Here is a 14,896-nt window from a genome sequence, read left to right as displayed (position 1 = left end):
AATATCGAAACAACTCAAATGCACAGCAGCTGATAAGCAAGATAAGCAAACCGTGGTAAATCCACACAGTGAAATATTTTGATCCATAAAAATTATTGACACAGCCATGTATGGTGGCGCACACCATGTAATCCCAGGTGTTTGGGAGGCTGAGGCAGGAGGATTGCAAGTTCAAAGCCAGCCTTAGCAAGTTAGTGAGGCCCTAAGCAACTCAGTGATATCCTGTCTCTAAATAAAATACAGAAAAGGGCTGAGAATGTGGCTCAGTGGTTAAGTATCCCCAAGTTCAATCCCCAGTACCAAATATATGTGTATACACACACACACACACACTACATATATATATATATATATATATATATATATATAATTTTGCCAGTGGCAAAAGAGCACATATTATATTATTCTATTTATATGAAATGTCCAGAATAGGGGAATCTATAGAGACAGAGAATAGACTAGTAGTTACCAGGGCTAGTGGCGGGCACTGAGAGGAGAAATGAGGTGATAGCAAAGGGAATGAAGCTTCTTTCTGGGGTGCAAACATTCTAAAACTGGGTTAATGGCTGCACAAGTTGGAATGTATTAAAAAACATGAATTGTACTCTTAAATAGGTAAATTATATCTCAATAAAGCTAGTAAAACAAACAAATTCTGCTCTATCCTAAACCCTAGGGACATTAGCTTGAAAGCCTGCTATTATTCCTAAACAACTATTGATTCTTATAATAATGCAAATTAAATAGTGTAATAAAGTAATGTGTAAGTAAAATTTAAGTATGCATCCCTAGTCACTTTGCTGGATTTGTTATCCCAATTTACTTTCTTACTGCTTGGTACCCCTTATTTTATTTCTTTCTTTATTTATTTGGTACTGGGAATTGAACTCAGGGGCACTCAACCACTGAGCCACATCCTCAGCCCTATTTTGTATTTTATTTAGAGACAGGGTCTCACTGAGTTGGCTTAGTGCCACACTAAGTTGCTGAGGCTGGCTTTGAACTTGTGATCCTCTTGCATCAGCCTCCTGAGCCGCTGGGGTTATAGATGTGCCCTACCATGCCCAGTTCCCTTATTTTTTCTGTACTATATGGGTTTCTTGTCATCTCAAAACCTGTCACATTAAAATGTCTACTGGTAAGTAATAGGAAATTAGTACTTTATTATCACAGTAAGGAATCGGAAGCCAGGATCCTTGCTTTGTGTTGCGTAGATTGTGTAGCCTATATACTGCACAACTCCAGGGGATAGCATTTACATAGACTATGAATGGTACATCTTACAGCAAGGCAATGTGGTAATCTTGATCACATCTGCTTTGTTGTTATTGCCATTTTCTAACTACTTAGGATCATTCACTGCTCACTTATTCTCCCATCCACCTCCAAATATATTGATTAGCTTGATAATTGTATTGATGAGTCTCTTGTATTTATTCTCATTCCATTCCTATTGCCATTACAGTAGCTTATTCACTTCGCTTCATCACTTACTTTCCCCAAAAATTATTGTAGTAGCCTCCCAGCTGATATTTCTTGCTGTCACTTTTTTCTTCTAAAGGTATAATAATGTCTTTCCTGTATAAAACCTCTCAGTGCTTCCACTTGCTTATTCCCCAAATTCTTAGGTTATCATCCAAGACTCCTCATGATCTCCCAGCAACCTACTTGCAAAGCTCATCTTTGAGCAATTCTTTCCCCATGTTCTATACTGCAACCACATTGTTCTATTCTCTGTTCCTCAAAACCATCAACATACATTTATGCTTTCATAAATCGGATCAAATTTCCCCTCTTGTTTATAATGCCCTTTCTATTAATTTCTGTTTAAATTCTACTCTTTCCTTTTAGTCAAACCCAAATGTCTTCATCTCCTAGATGCCTTCTCCTTCATCTTAGCAGAGTGAGTAGGTATTTATTCTATAGTACCATACTAATTTCTCTTTATTTTTCTTATCATACTCATTTTATGGATGGAATTATTAAACATCCCTGTGTAGGTGTCCATCTTTTCACCATCAGTTCTCTGATTCTTCTTCACATATAATAGGTTCTTGAAAATGTTCAGTGAATGATAGGAGAAAGAAATATAGCACATGAGATTGGGAAAAGATGAGAAGCAGAAGAAAAGAAAGAGCTGTATGAAAACACTACAAAATTTGTTTAAAAATATTGCAAAAGAAGCTGATGGTTTACTATAATTTAGACACTTTCTACCAGAAATAAGAAAAGCTATGAGTTTGTATCATAGGAAAAAAAAGATTGATAATTGAAGGATCACATTAAAATATATATAGTTTGTAGAAGCTGTTTGAAGTTTCTGTATTAGAGTTCTGCACAGAAACCAAACTGATAAGAAATTTCTTAGTTATTAATCTATTATAAGATGGTATTGGATTATACAATTAAGGAAAGTAACTCCCACTATCTGCGGTTTGTAAACTGGAGACCCACGAAAGTCAGTGGTGCCATTCAAATGTTGGATACAGTAAATCCTAGAAAAAATGTTTAATCAGATATCTAGGCATAACACAATCCAGTCAAGTTAACACCTAAGCTCAACCATCACAGTTTCTCAAACAGGAAAAAAGAAGGTTTATAACAAAAAGTATAATACAGGCATATATGCACGTGTGAAATTGGGGATACATAAAGAATAATAACTGAAATTCTAAACTAAATATTGTTATTTTCTTTATCCTTTTAGTTGTGGCAAATGCAAAGTTAGGATCATTTTGTATCTGTGTTTGTACTTCTCTCAACTATAATATGTAAGATATTTATAATATTTCCTACATTATTCAGGTCTGAACTAACATAACATTATTTCTTATTCCTAAGTATAATGGAGCCAGGCAGTTTACAAAGGAAAAGTAACAATTTACAATCTTATTTACAATGGATGTTCTCCCTTGGTGATCTTAAATTATGTTCATTAGATTATATGCAAAATTCCATCAACATTACATTTTAGCAAGTCAAACCATGCCACCAATCTAAAATCTGCTAAGATCTGTCATTTTATTGAAGTAAAGTTTACTTCCAGTTTAATTAAATAAAAATATTATTTTAGTTAACTAACAAATACATTTCTACCAAAATTATGTGAGATATATATATATATATATATATATATATATATATATATATATATATATATAGTATATATTTAAGTATTTCAGATTCTTTTAGGAGAAATATTACTTGGTATGTAGGACTTCTCATCTCTCTCAATTTCATCACTATTTAACATCAATGGCAAAACTCAAACCAATCATTTAGTAGGTCAGAATGCCTAGAAGCATCCAGGCATAAATATATGGAAAATCATCCATGTATGTGTGAAAATGTACTTTGTGGGGGCAGGATTTCCAGCTGAGAAAATCTGACAGATTATTAATCCTAACCTCATGTCATTCTAAAATAAGGGCATCTGCGCCTAAGATGTAAGTTATTGTAAAAGGAAAAACAAACACACAAACTCTCATTTCCAGGGATTTAAAAAAGTCATCTGTGAGCCAACCTGGAACACATGAAATATCTCAAAATAAGATAAAAATAAGGACTTTACTTTATATATTCATTAACTGGTCTCAAAACCCAAAAAAAAAAAATTTAACTGAATGTTCATCAATTTTGTTTGAAAAATGTTATGTTCCTGGAATTGTGATAGATGCTGCAGTGTAATTGGTGAGAAAAATATAAGTTGTGTTCTCTAGGAGCTTTCAGTCGGGCAAGTGTTATAAGTGAAGTCAGAACCAACTATAATTTAAGCCTGAATTCAGTAAGTGTTCCCAAAAATGGTCTAAAAATGCATTGTGATATCAGGGAGCATACCCTTTTATGCAACATTATTTCTTTTGGGGTAATACTTTATGCCAATTTATAGTTCTGAAGCTTCTGTTAATTATGTCATATCATCCCCACTTCAACCCTACCCCCAAGTGACCATGTGACCTGACTTAGCAAATCAGACTATCCTGTCCTGTGCCACAGTGATTGGTTATAAGTGAGCACATTACCCTAGTAGAATGTCCTGGATATTTTACTTTGTCCTTCCAGATATACCATGTACCCCTTTTGACTCTGCTCTGATCTCTGGGAGGCTGAACTTGGAGTACTGAGAATAGAAACAGGGCCTTCAGAATGCCAGACAAACCATCTGCCACTGAGCTGCATCCCTAGACCCGGGAGGTGACATGAATATTTCCATGAGTTTCTTTTCCCTCTGTCTTTTTGTTAAATTCAGCAAATGGGGTGCTTTGGAGATAATAAAAGAAGGGAAAGAAATAAGACCAGTGTATTTATTCCTCTGGATCTTTCCTTGTGAGTTTGTTGTGAACTACTTAATTCTGTCTACTAAAGTTATAGACACTGTCAGGTGGCTTTCTCCATATTGTTACCTTCTCTGGGTTCAGATAACTGTAGCTCTTATCCTTTTTGGTCTAAGAATGATAACAACTCTTTTTGTTGTTATTGTTGTTGTTATGGCTTAATTAATCTTTGTTGGTTTCCCTAAATCTTGCCAACAAATTGCCATGGTTGTGTGTCTCTTCAATTCTTTCAGGAACCCTGATGGAAAAAACAATCAGAGTCCTCCCTGGTGCATGGAACTGGAGAAAGAGAAGCTTTCTAGTTTTTGAATAGCAACCTGTAAGGATTTCAATGTGCATTTCCAGGAGCTATTTTCCATGTAAATTAGATGGACATTCTAGGAATAAAGCCAATGTCTTCACAAGGAAGCAGGACCATGAGATGGAATAGAGACAGAGTGTAAAAGAGCACAATGATGACATTGTGCTTCATGACCCAGCCATGATTATGTCATCTATATTCCTGCCTCTCTTAGATATGAGAAGTAATAAATTCCTTTTTTTGCTTGAGATACTTTTGGTTTGGATTCTATCATTTGAAACTAGAATAGTCCTAATATAGAGTTTGAAAGGAAGAAGAGAAAACTTTCACTTTGGAAAATTAGTAAATATTGCATGAATCAAGCATCGACTAAGGGGGAGTTTGTATGAAGTTTGTGATTTTTACAGCTAAGATAGGAAAAAATACTTTTTTTCAGAGGAAACAATTTGAGAAAAAATATGGAGAAAAATTCAAACATTTAGGGTAAAGTGAATAGACCAGTTTTGCTGGACCATATGGTACAAACAGGGGAGTGTGTGAAATTGGGCCTCAACTTGATTTAAAACACTTGGAATGGGTTGAGGCATATATTTCTTGGGTGTAACCATGTCCATTCTCTCCATGAGACAGTAAAATTGAAATGTCATCTTAAGATAGTGCTTTTTTTGTTACAAATTATTTATTGCTAAATAAGATATCACCCTAAAACTTAGTGTCTTAAAATAATAAATATTTATTATCTCACAGTTTCTGTGGGTTAAGAGTTCTGAAGTAAGTTAGGGTATTTCATGAGTTTCAAGTCCAGATGTCAGCTGAGGCTGCATTCAGAAACCTTAACTGGGGCTGGACTATCTTCCAAGATGGATCACACAAATGACTATTAGAAGAAAGTCTTAGTTCCCTGCTGCATGAAGGTGGAAGATCTGGTCACATAGACCACTGCATAGAGTTCCTTAAGTGTTCTCATAAACCGGCAGCTGGCTTTGAGTGCAGCAAACAATACCAGAAATAGTAAGGCAGAAACTACAATGCCTTAAATGACCTGTCTTCTAAAGTTGCACTCCATTTTTTCCACAAGATCATACTTGTACATAGGTCAGCTGGTTTGATGTGGGAAGGGACTATATATGGACATGAATGCCAAGATGAGGACCATTTTGGAAGCTCAGTGCTATAGTTTCTACTTTTCTAACTTGATGAAAAATTGTGTTTTGTACACTACTATTAGGCAATTAAGATTGTGAGTGAAATTTCAACATGAATGTGCTTTGTGTTTTCATATTTTTAATTGTTCTATAACATTACATGTGTTTCAATAATAGCCCTATAATATTTCTCACAGTGGTACTTTTTTTCTTTTCAAAACCAAGGGAGCACAAGATTCTCCTTTAGTTGACCCTTTATAATACCATGCTTATATTCAGACCATTGTCTGAATATAAGCATGCAGTAAGGAACTAAGGCTATCTTCCAATAGTCATAATTTTTTTTTCATACTGTTATGGAAAATTTGCTTTACTTGTTTTATTTTCAATCATTTCATGATGTGATACTAATAAAAATACTAATACATCACTTTAAACTCTAAACTTAAAATTAAAAAAAATGGAGGGCCTTAAATTATGCCACAGAGCTATTGTAACAAAAACAGCACAGTATTGGCAACAAATCGGGCAAGACCAATGGAATGGAATAGAAGGCACAGAGACAAACCCACATAAATACATTTACCTCATACTTGACAAAGGCTCCATAAACATACATTGGAGAAAAAATAGCTTCTTCAACAAATGGTGCTGAGAAAACTAGAAATCCATATGTAGTAGAATGAAGTTTAACCCTTCTCAACCTGTACAAAACTCAACTCAAAGACCTATAAATTAGACAGAAATCCCAAATATACTTGAAAAAAAAAATGTAGGCCCAACACTCTACCATGTTGGCTCAGGAACCAACTTGCTTAAAAAGACCTCTTAAGTGCAAGAAGTAAAATCAAGAATCAACAAATGGTATGGCATCAAAATAAAAAGTTTCTTCACAGCAAAGGAAATAATCAAGAGTGTGAAGAGAGAGAGCCTACATACAGAATGGAAGAAAATCTTTGCCACCTGCATCTCAGTTAGGGAGTTAATTTCTAGGATATATAAAGAACTCAAAAAGCTTAACACCAAAAAAAATCAAATAATCCAATCAATAAACGAGCAAAGGAACTGAACAGACACTTCTTAAAAGAAGAAATATGAATGTTCAACAAGTATACGAAAAAATGTTTGATGTCTCTAGCAATTAGAGAGATACAAATTAAAACTACACTGAGATTTCATGTCACTCTAGGCAGAATGGCAATTATCTAGAATACAAATAACAATAAATGTTGGCAAAGATGTGTGGAAAAAGGTACCCTTATACATTGCTATGATAGAATAAATTGCTGCAACCACTTGGGAAGGCAATATGGAGATTCCTCAAAACAATAGGAATGGAACCATCATTTGACCCAGTTATCCCCCTCCTCAGTATATATCTAAAGGTTTTAAAATCAACATAGTAGAGTGATGCAGCCACATCAATGTTTATAGAAGCTCAATTCACAATAACTAAGCTATGGAGCCAATCTAAGTACCCTAATAACAGATGACTGGTTAAAAAAATTGCGGTACATATACACAATGGAGTAGTATTACTCAGCCATTAAGATGAATGACTTTTCGACATTTGCCAGTAAATAAATGAATCTAGAGATTATCATGCTAAGATTAAAAAATCCAGTCCCCCAAAGACAAAGATTGAATGTTTTCTCTAGTTTGTGGAGCTAACCCACAGTAAGCAGGGAGGGGGGTCGGGAAAGGAATAGAAATTCAATAGATAAGACAAAGTGGAGTGAAGGGAAATTAGGAGGAATAGGAAAAGGAAAGACAGTGGAATGAATCTGACATAATTTTCCTTTCTACATATATCAATACACCACGTGAATCTCACCATCCTCTACATCCAAAAGAATGTTATCCTAATTAGAATAAGATATATTCTATGCTTGTATAATTATATAATTAAAATGGATTCCAGGGGCTAAGGCTGTGGCTCAGTGATAGACAACTACAACTAAAAAATAAATTTTAAAAAATAGATTCTACTTTTGTGCATAACTAAAAAGAACCAATAAAAATAAATTAGAGGGAAAAAATACCCCAAAATTTATAGAGTGGCTTGGTGTGTAGCTCAGTGATGTAATACATGTTTAGTATGTTTGAGGCCCTGGGTTCAATACATTACACTAGAAAAAAAACAAACAAAAAAATTGTACCAAAGTAATATTGTACTGTACCTTCTAGCTATGTCATTTATTTAGAATTTCCTGAAAAAAAAAAAAAAAACTTACAGGCAATAGTTACTTTTTTAAAACAGGCCAAAAGTTGAGGCATAAATTTTTTAAAACCATGGCTCTTGAGGTGGCTTCATTCTCTGTCCTCCAATTAGCTGTGGTTAGAAACATACATTCATGGGCAACTGAAAAAATGCCTGCTGTCTTTTGTTGGGTCTTTGGGTAGGGTATCTTCCAGGAGAAATTAATTTGGCAATAGTAGACATTGATATTATAAAGATAAAACTTGCTGTTTAGTAGATCTTTCGTTTCTCTTCAAACTCCTACTTTATACCTCTGTATAATATCAAACATGGTTCAAATTACCTCATTATATTCAGATTTATTAGTGTTACTCTGAATATGAAGTGATAGTTTCTATTATTAATGGGTTAGGTCATACATAGACTTAATAAAACATTGTGGAGAACTAGAGAGGATATAAAGCTCCTCATCTTGTTTTATTTAGTCATTTCCTGATAACAACTAATTAAAATTTCCATTGAAAATTTCCATGAATGCATTCTAATAATAACTAATAGAATGAATAAAACACAAATAATAGAAGAGACTATACAAAAATAGTAGACTCTTTTAAAATTTTAATCTGAATAGCCATGTAAAACCGTTTTGAGGTTTTGTCAGCAAATTCTGGGGTGAATAGTTCACTTTTTTGAGATTAAAATATATCTTTAAATAAAAATGTATCTCATCAAAAAATGAAAAATCAAATGCAATTAAATGTGAAACCACCTCATATTACAGATTTCATGTATTTGAACTTTTTACTTTGTGCAACCATACAGAAAATTTCCTTGGTTCAAACTTTGGGGATAATAAAAGAGAAGAAAACAAATTAATTTTTTTGAATGATGAAATGCAAATGAATAGTGTTTATACTTAATCTTTTCAATGTGTGTGCTTGGATATATTTAGGCAATTCTAATTAAATGGATGTTAGTTCGATAAAATATTGGGAAACTTTGCAATCAGGCCACTGAATATTCAGTTTAATTATGTTGGTGTGCACTTCTATTTGCTTCTAATGCCAAGGATCCATTGGTAAAATGAATGCCCATTTTGTGGTCTGTTATGCAGAAAATGTTTAATCCAGTGTTTGATTTACTCTGTTAAATCTTCCTTATTGAATGTGCTTATTCATCCATGTAGAATTGGGTATGCTGCTTTCTGTTACTATGACATTACAATTAAACCGCTAAAAGAAGAACAGCAAGACTTTCTGTAAAGGTTCATAAAATTCCCACAAAATTATTCATAGTTTTTTGCTTGTTTTCTTTTGCTTTGCAAGGCCTATGAAAAATGAAAATGTGTTGTGAATATTTCTGTATTGAACAAGCTGACAAATATAATAGTACAAACAATCATTTTGTTACTAAAACTAGCACTTAAAAAATTCAGCTATAGTGGAAATTATTACTGTCATGACATTGATTATCTTTTAAAGATGGCAATAAAAATGACCTGAAAGAACTGGAATTTCATAAACAGAAAATGGATAATGGCATAGTTTTTATACAAATTTGAAATGGAAAATTTTAAGTTGACTTCATCTGATTATACTGTAAATTCCTCAAGGAGTTTGTACACTCACCAAAGAACTACATCATGTAATTTGAGGATATTCTTCAGTAGACTGGATTTGTCCATTTTTAGATATGCTTTATTGCCCAGAGTATTTGTGCTCATGAATTTTTAGCATCATTGCAACCACAGACTTTGAGACAGAGAAACTTTAATTCAAAACAAGCTCAGATACTAGTTCTACATTTAAAAGAACAACTTTCTCTATAACTGGAACTTGTAATAAGGTGTTAGTAAGCTACTTCCTGAACTGATATTGATCATATTTCATGGTGTTAAGGGATATGTATTCCTACAAACATAACTGTTTTCTAAGAAGTTTCCTTAAATTTTAAGAACTCAGGTTATCAATGACACATTTGATGCTCTAGCTTTTGTTTATACTGAAAAATCAGTGCTCATTTAATTTGGTTGGTTACAATATGGTGACAATGCGATTCTTTCTGAGCACTTTCAATGTGTGTGTGTGTGTGTGTGTGTGTAAAATTATGTGAGTGCAGGATCCTAAGATGCAGTACCAACATTGCCATCTGAGAACATTTAATAATTCTGGTTCATCTGGCTCATTACCACTCCTAGAAAACATTTTGCCATGGATATCCTATTAATGGGCAATTACATAATATATGTAGACATGAGAAATATTCCGGAACATACCAAAAGTCCATCCTTGTGTTTTTCAGTGTTTGTCCTGTGGTTTAAGAGTTATTATGAAATCCTCATAATATCTATATATCTATATCTATCTATCTATCTATCTATATATATATATATATATATATATATATATATATATAAAATAAAATACTTGAGGAACATTATAGTAAAAAAACCATTTAACTGCTCCCTACAAATATTTGGTCATGAAATCCCTGTTAATGTCTTGCAGAATTCCTTTTCCCCAGAACATGTTTTGGGAAAACGTCTCTGGTGAAAAAAAGTAACCATAGTATTTAAAAAAGGTTATAGAGGGACATAATATGAATATCTAGACCTTTGATATTTTAGAAATGCTTATTAAGCTCATATTCTATTACAGGCTCTCTTTTAGATTCTTAGGATAATTCATAAACAAATATCCCCGCCTTCCTACTGCTAACTCTTATGATCCTTGAATTAACATAAGCTTTTATTAAATATGTTTATATGCTTAATTTCCAGGCCATCTTGGGAGGAAAGAATTTATATTTTGTTTAAGAAAATATTATCCATATTATGGTATTACATGTAGAAATAACTATTAATCTTGAAAAATTGTTTCTTGGTTATATGAATTTAAAACCCAAAGGTCATCAAAATATTTCAGTGATGTATAGTATTATATCCTTGCAAATGATGACAAACCAAGTTCACTGGACTACAGAATAAATTCCAAATGAGAAAGTGCTAAATCACTAAGTACATACATTTGATATGTTGATGGATATTGCCAAATTGCCATTTAAGGAAACTGTACCAATTTACAGTTCAACACCATATAAATGTGCCTGCTTCCCCATGCCTTTACCAATGCTGTGTGTTATCAAATCTTTTAATTTTTGCCTGATTGGTGAAAATTGATTTTTGCCTGATTGGTGAAAAATGAGGTTCATGAAAGTTAAATCACTTGCTAGTGGCCAGTTGGTCAATGATAGAACTGGGACTCAAACCTAGAGAGTCTGTACAAGAACCTGAACTCAGAACCATTATCCATACTGCCTTTCTAAAGAAGGATGTTCATTGCAGCATCACTTGTATTTATGAGTATAAGATTTTCAAAATAAAATGGGATAAAAAAGGTATAAAGAAAATAATAATATTTATAGCATACTATCATTTGTGCTACACAAATGCTCTTTATTATTGTATTATCTCTAGCAGGTCATAAGAAACTGGTAATAAATAATGTTTACCTCTAGGGAGAAAATTAGAGGTCAGGCAGGATATGGACACTTAGTAGTCTTAGTGGTATTGTCCTTTTTTTTTTTTTTTTTTGCTGATTTGAATTTGTATTAACTACATATGTAATGAATTACAAACCAAAGACCAGAGGTTGAAATAAATGTTCGGGGCAAATGACTCATATTATTCCCATTATAATAGAATTAATTATTATAACATTTTTTTTCCTCAAGAATTCATATAATTAACATTCATCTATTCATTCAGCAGATATTTTGGAATGCCACTCTGTAACAGGCACTGGATTATGTCCTGGGAATATAGTGATGAACAATATAGGCACTGTCCTTGTCTATATGGAGGTTACCTTCTAGCATGATGAAACAAATGATTATATGTAATTGGATATTTCCAACAATGATAAGTTCAACAAAGGAGGTGTATAAGGTAATAGGGATAATTAAACTAGAAAGGGGACTCTCAGAGTTCATGACATTTCTAAGTAACAGTAAAGACTGAGTACAATTAAACTAGGAGAAAGGGGTGGAGAAGGATAAAGGTACACTTCAGACACACGTAAGAGAATGTGGGAAAACCCTGAGCAGGAAGGAGCATAGGCTTTTAGAAGAAAGGAAGAAGAGCTAATGTGGCTGGAGGTTACAGAGTGAAGGGGAAGACACATGAGACTGGACAGTTAAGCAGGGTCTTTTAGACCACATTTTGTAGACAAATCTGGCATGAGTTGCTGAGGTCTACTCTTGGGTTTTTGACTTGAGAAAATACAGTGTTACCATTTCTAAGGCAGAGAGCCCTGGAGTAAAAGAAGGTTTCAGGATAGGATTGAAATATTCAGGAGTTCAGTATTGGACATGCATAGAAGAGTTGTTGAGTGAGGGGGTTAGATAGTTGGTTAGGAAGCTCAATAGAAAGTCTGAAGGGAGACAGACCATTTAAATTACTGGTTTGTAAAAAATAGTAGTCATCTTATAATTGAGTAAACTTCTAAATACAAAGTACATATTCAGGGAATGTTATTATTGCAACACAGGAAACCATTATATACAAAATTAGTGTCACAGTGACTTAGTAAGGTGGTCATTTCTTAGTTATCTTTTATTCTATTGTACTGTGATTTATCCAAATAAAGTATTTCAGCTCTCAAAATTAGATGTTCTTAGAATGATAGAAAATAATTCAGTTCTTTTTTTTTTTTATTCCTTTCTTACTGACACTATCAACTCTTGGTTTCATCTAAGAAAGTATATTTGAAAAAAAAAGTATTTTGAACTTTTTCTCAATGCAGAGGGTTTAAGTTTTCTCAATGTAATAACTGTTTGTATACTCGGAGAGGGTGTAAATAAGTCATGTAACTTTGGAGTGAAGATATCTAAATTTGGGTTGGTCATATTATCTTTCTGAGGAGTGAGCTTTCTATCAGCAGGAAAAAAAGGAGTTTTCAAGTTTGAGGCCAGGTTGGAAAGTTAGCTCGACAGAGTAACTATTTATTTATTTTATTTTACTCCACTAGATGCAAATTTCCATTGCTATAGTCCCAACTTATAAACTAGTGCTTTGCACATAGTAGGTGCTTAAGGAATATTTGAGGGACAAATTAATTAATGAGTTCTATCTTCATGGTATAATTGTTAGAGAAATTTATGTAAATTAGAAACTTAGATACCCATATTGAAAAGGTTATATATGATATGTAACACATATACATGTGCATGTATATAAATAAATCTCCAAAGTAATACTTTGATTTATTATGTTTTTAATCATCCATTTGTGGCATCTCACTTTTTTCCCCCCTGGCAGAGGGGATCTAACTCAGGTCCTCACATATGCTAGGCAAGTGCTCTGCCATTGAGTTACAGCTCCAGTCATGGAGTCTCAGTTTTAGAGATTATTTTTGGAAGTTTCTTGTTTACTCTGGGAAATCTATTAATTTTCATCGCCACTAGTATATCAAGAATCTCACAGATAAAATCTAGCTCATATCTGATAATACTCAAAACTTTCTTTTCATTCTAAGGCAAATGGCACAGTGATTTATTGAACAATACATTATACTTCTCTGGGGGAACCTATTTTGCATGAAATATTCATCAGATGACCATATTGCAAGAGAATTAGCACAACAGGATAATCTATAAAGGAAATTAATAAACTTCTATAATATTGCTAATGATTCTGGGAAAATGTGACAGAAATAGAGCCAAAGAAATCCCCAAAAAATACATTTTAAAGGAGTTTCATAGAACATTTCAAAATTAACAAATGTTTGGAGCATCTTAAAAATACAAGACACATGATTGTGTTGAGCAGATATAAAGGAGAAGATGACTAAGTCCATGTCCTCATTGGGTTTATAATTTGTTATGATAGTAAGTTCTGTTCAGCAAACATTGATTGAATTCCTAGTATGAAAACAGGGTTTTATACTTTATAGTGTTGTATGTCTGTGTTTGTGTACTTTTGGGGATATGTGTAACTTATAGGAATGAAAATGCAAATAATTTCAGCTTAATATGGTAGGTTATGACAAGTAATAACACCATGTAGGGAAACTTGGCCCAATATAGGGTGGAGATGAAAGGAGGAGGAGCCAGAAGCTGAACGAAAACTTATTTAAAAAAAAAATCCCCCCAAATTTCGTTGTTCTCTAAAAAAATCTTCTTTGCTTTTATTTATTTTATTATTTTAACCGACACATTAAAATTGAACATATTTATGTGGTATGATATGCTCTTTTGAGACATGTATAAATTGTGTAATGTTCAAATCAGGTTAAATATATCTCCTCCTTAATCTTAAGGATAGAGGTTTGCTAGATCATTCTATGCTACAGAAACAAGAGTTTGAGCTGATCACAAAGACTTGTAAGGAAAGAATGGGCCTGGGGGACCACTGGCAGCTCAGAGAACAGGTGGTGTAGGGGAAGGTCCCACTGAAGCCAGAATTAGACAGGCAGTCAGTAGAGATAGGTAAATCAAGTCAGGTCCAATCAAGGAGGCCAATTTTGATTGAGTCTGGGAAGTTGGAGACTATACCCTGAGGGATTGAAATGTTAATTCCTTCAGAGCCCTTCCTCCACCCTTACCAAGAACCTGCCCCTTCTCCAACCTGTTGCCAAGGTAACCTGTCCCAGAAACTGCTGCTCCCTACAGGGCGTTATAAGGTTGTTAATGTGTCCTTGGCTACTGTTTCTTTCCCTTCCCCCTTCAGCCCACCAGTTTCCCACCTTTGGGCCCTCCCACCAAGCATTCCTGAGCCTAATAGTCACAGTGGCAGGAAGGAGAAAGATAAGGGGGAAAGGCAGGAAAACAAAGGAAGCCTAGGACATATAAAAAGGACTGAACACCTCACTCTTGGGATACCAGTATACCGGCTATGGCCCTCTTCTCCCTCCTGAGA

This window comes from Marmota flaviventris, chromosome X (assembly GCF_047511675.1).
Source record: "Marmota flaviventris isolate mMarFla1 chromosome X, mMarFla1.hap1, whole genome shotgun sequence".
Classification (NCBI taxonomy): Eukaryota; Metazoa; Chordata; class Mammalia; order Rodentia; family Sciuridae; genus Marmota; species Marmota flaviventris.
Note: the sequence above shows the minus strand (reverse complement) of the source record.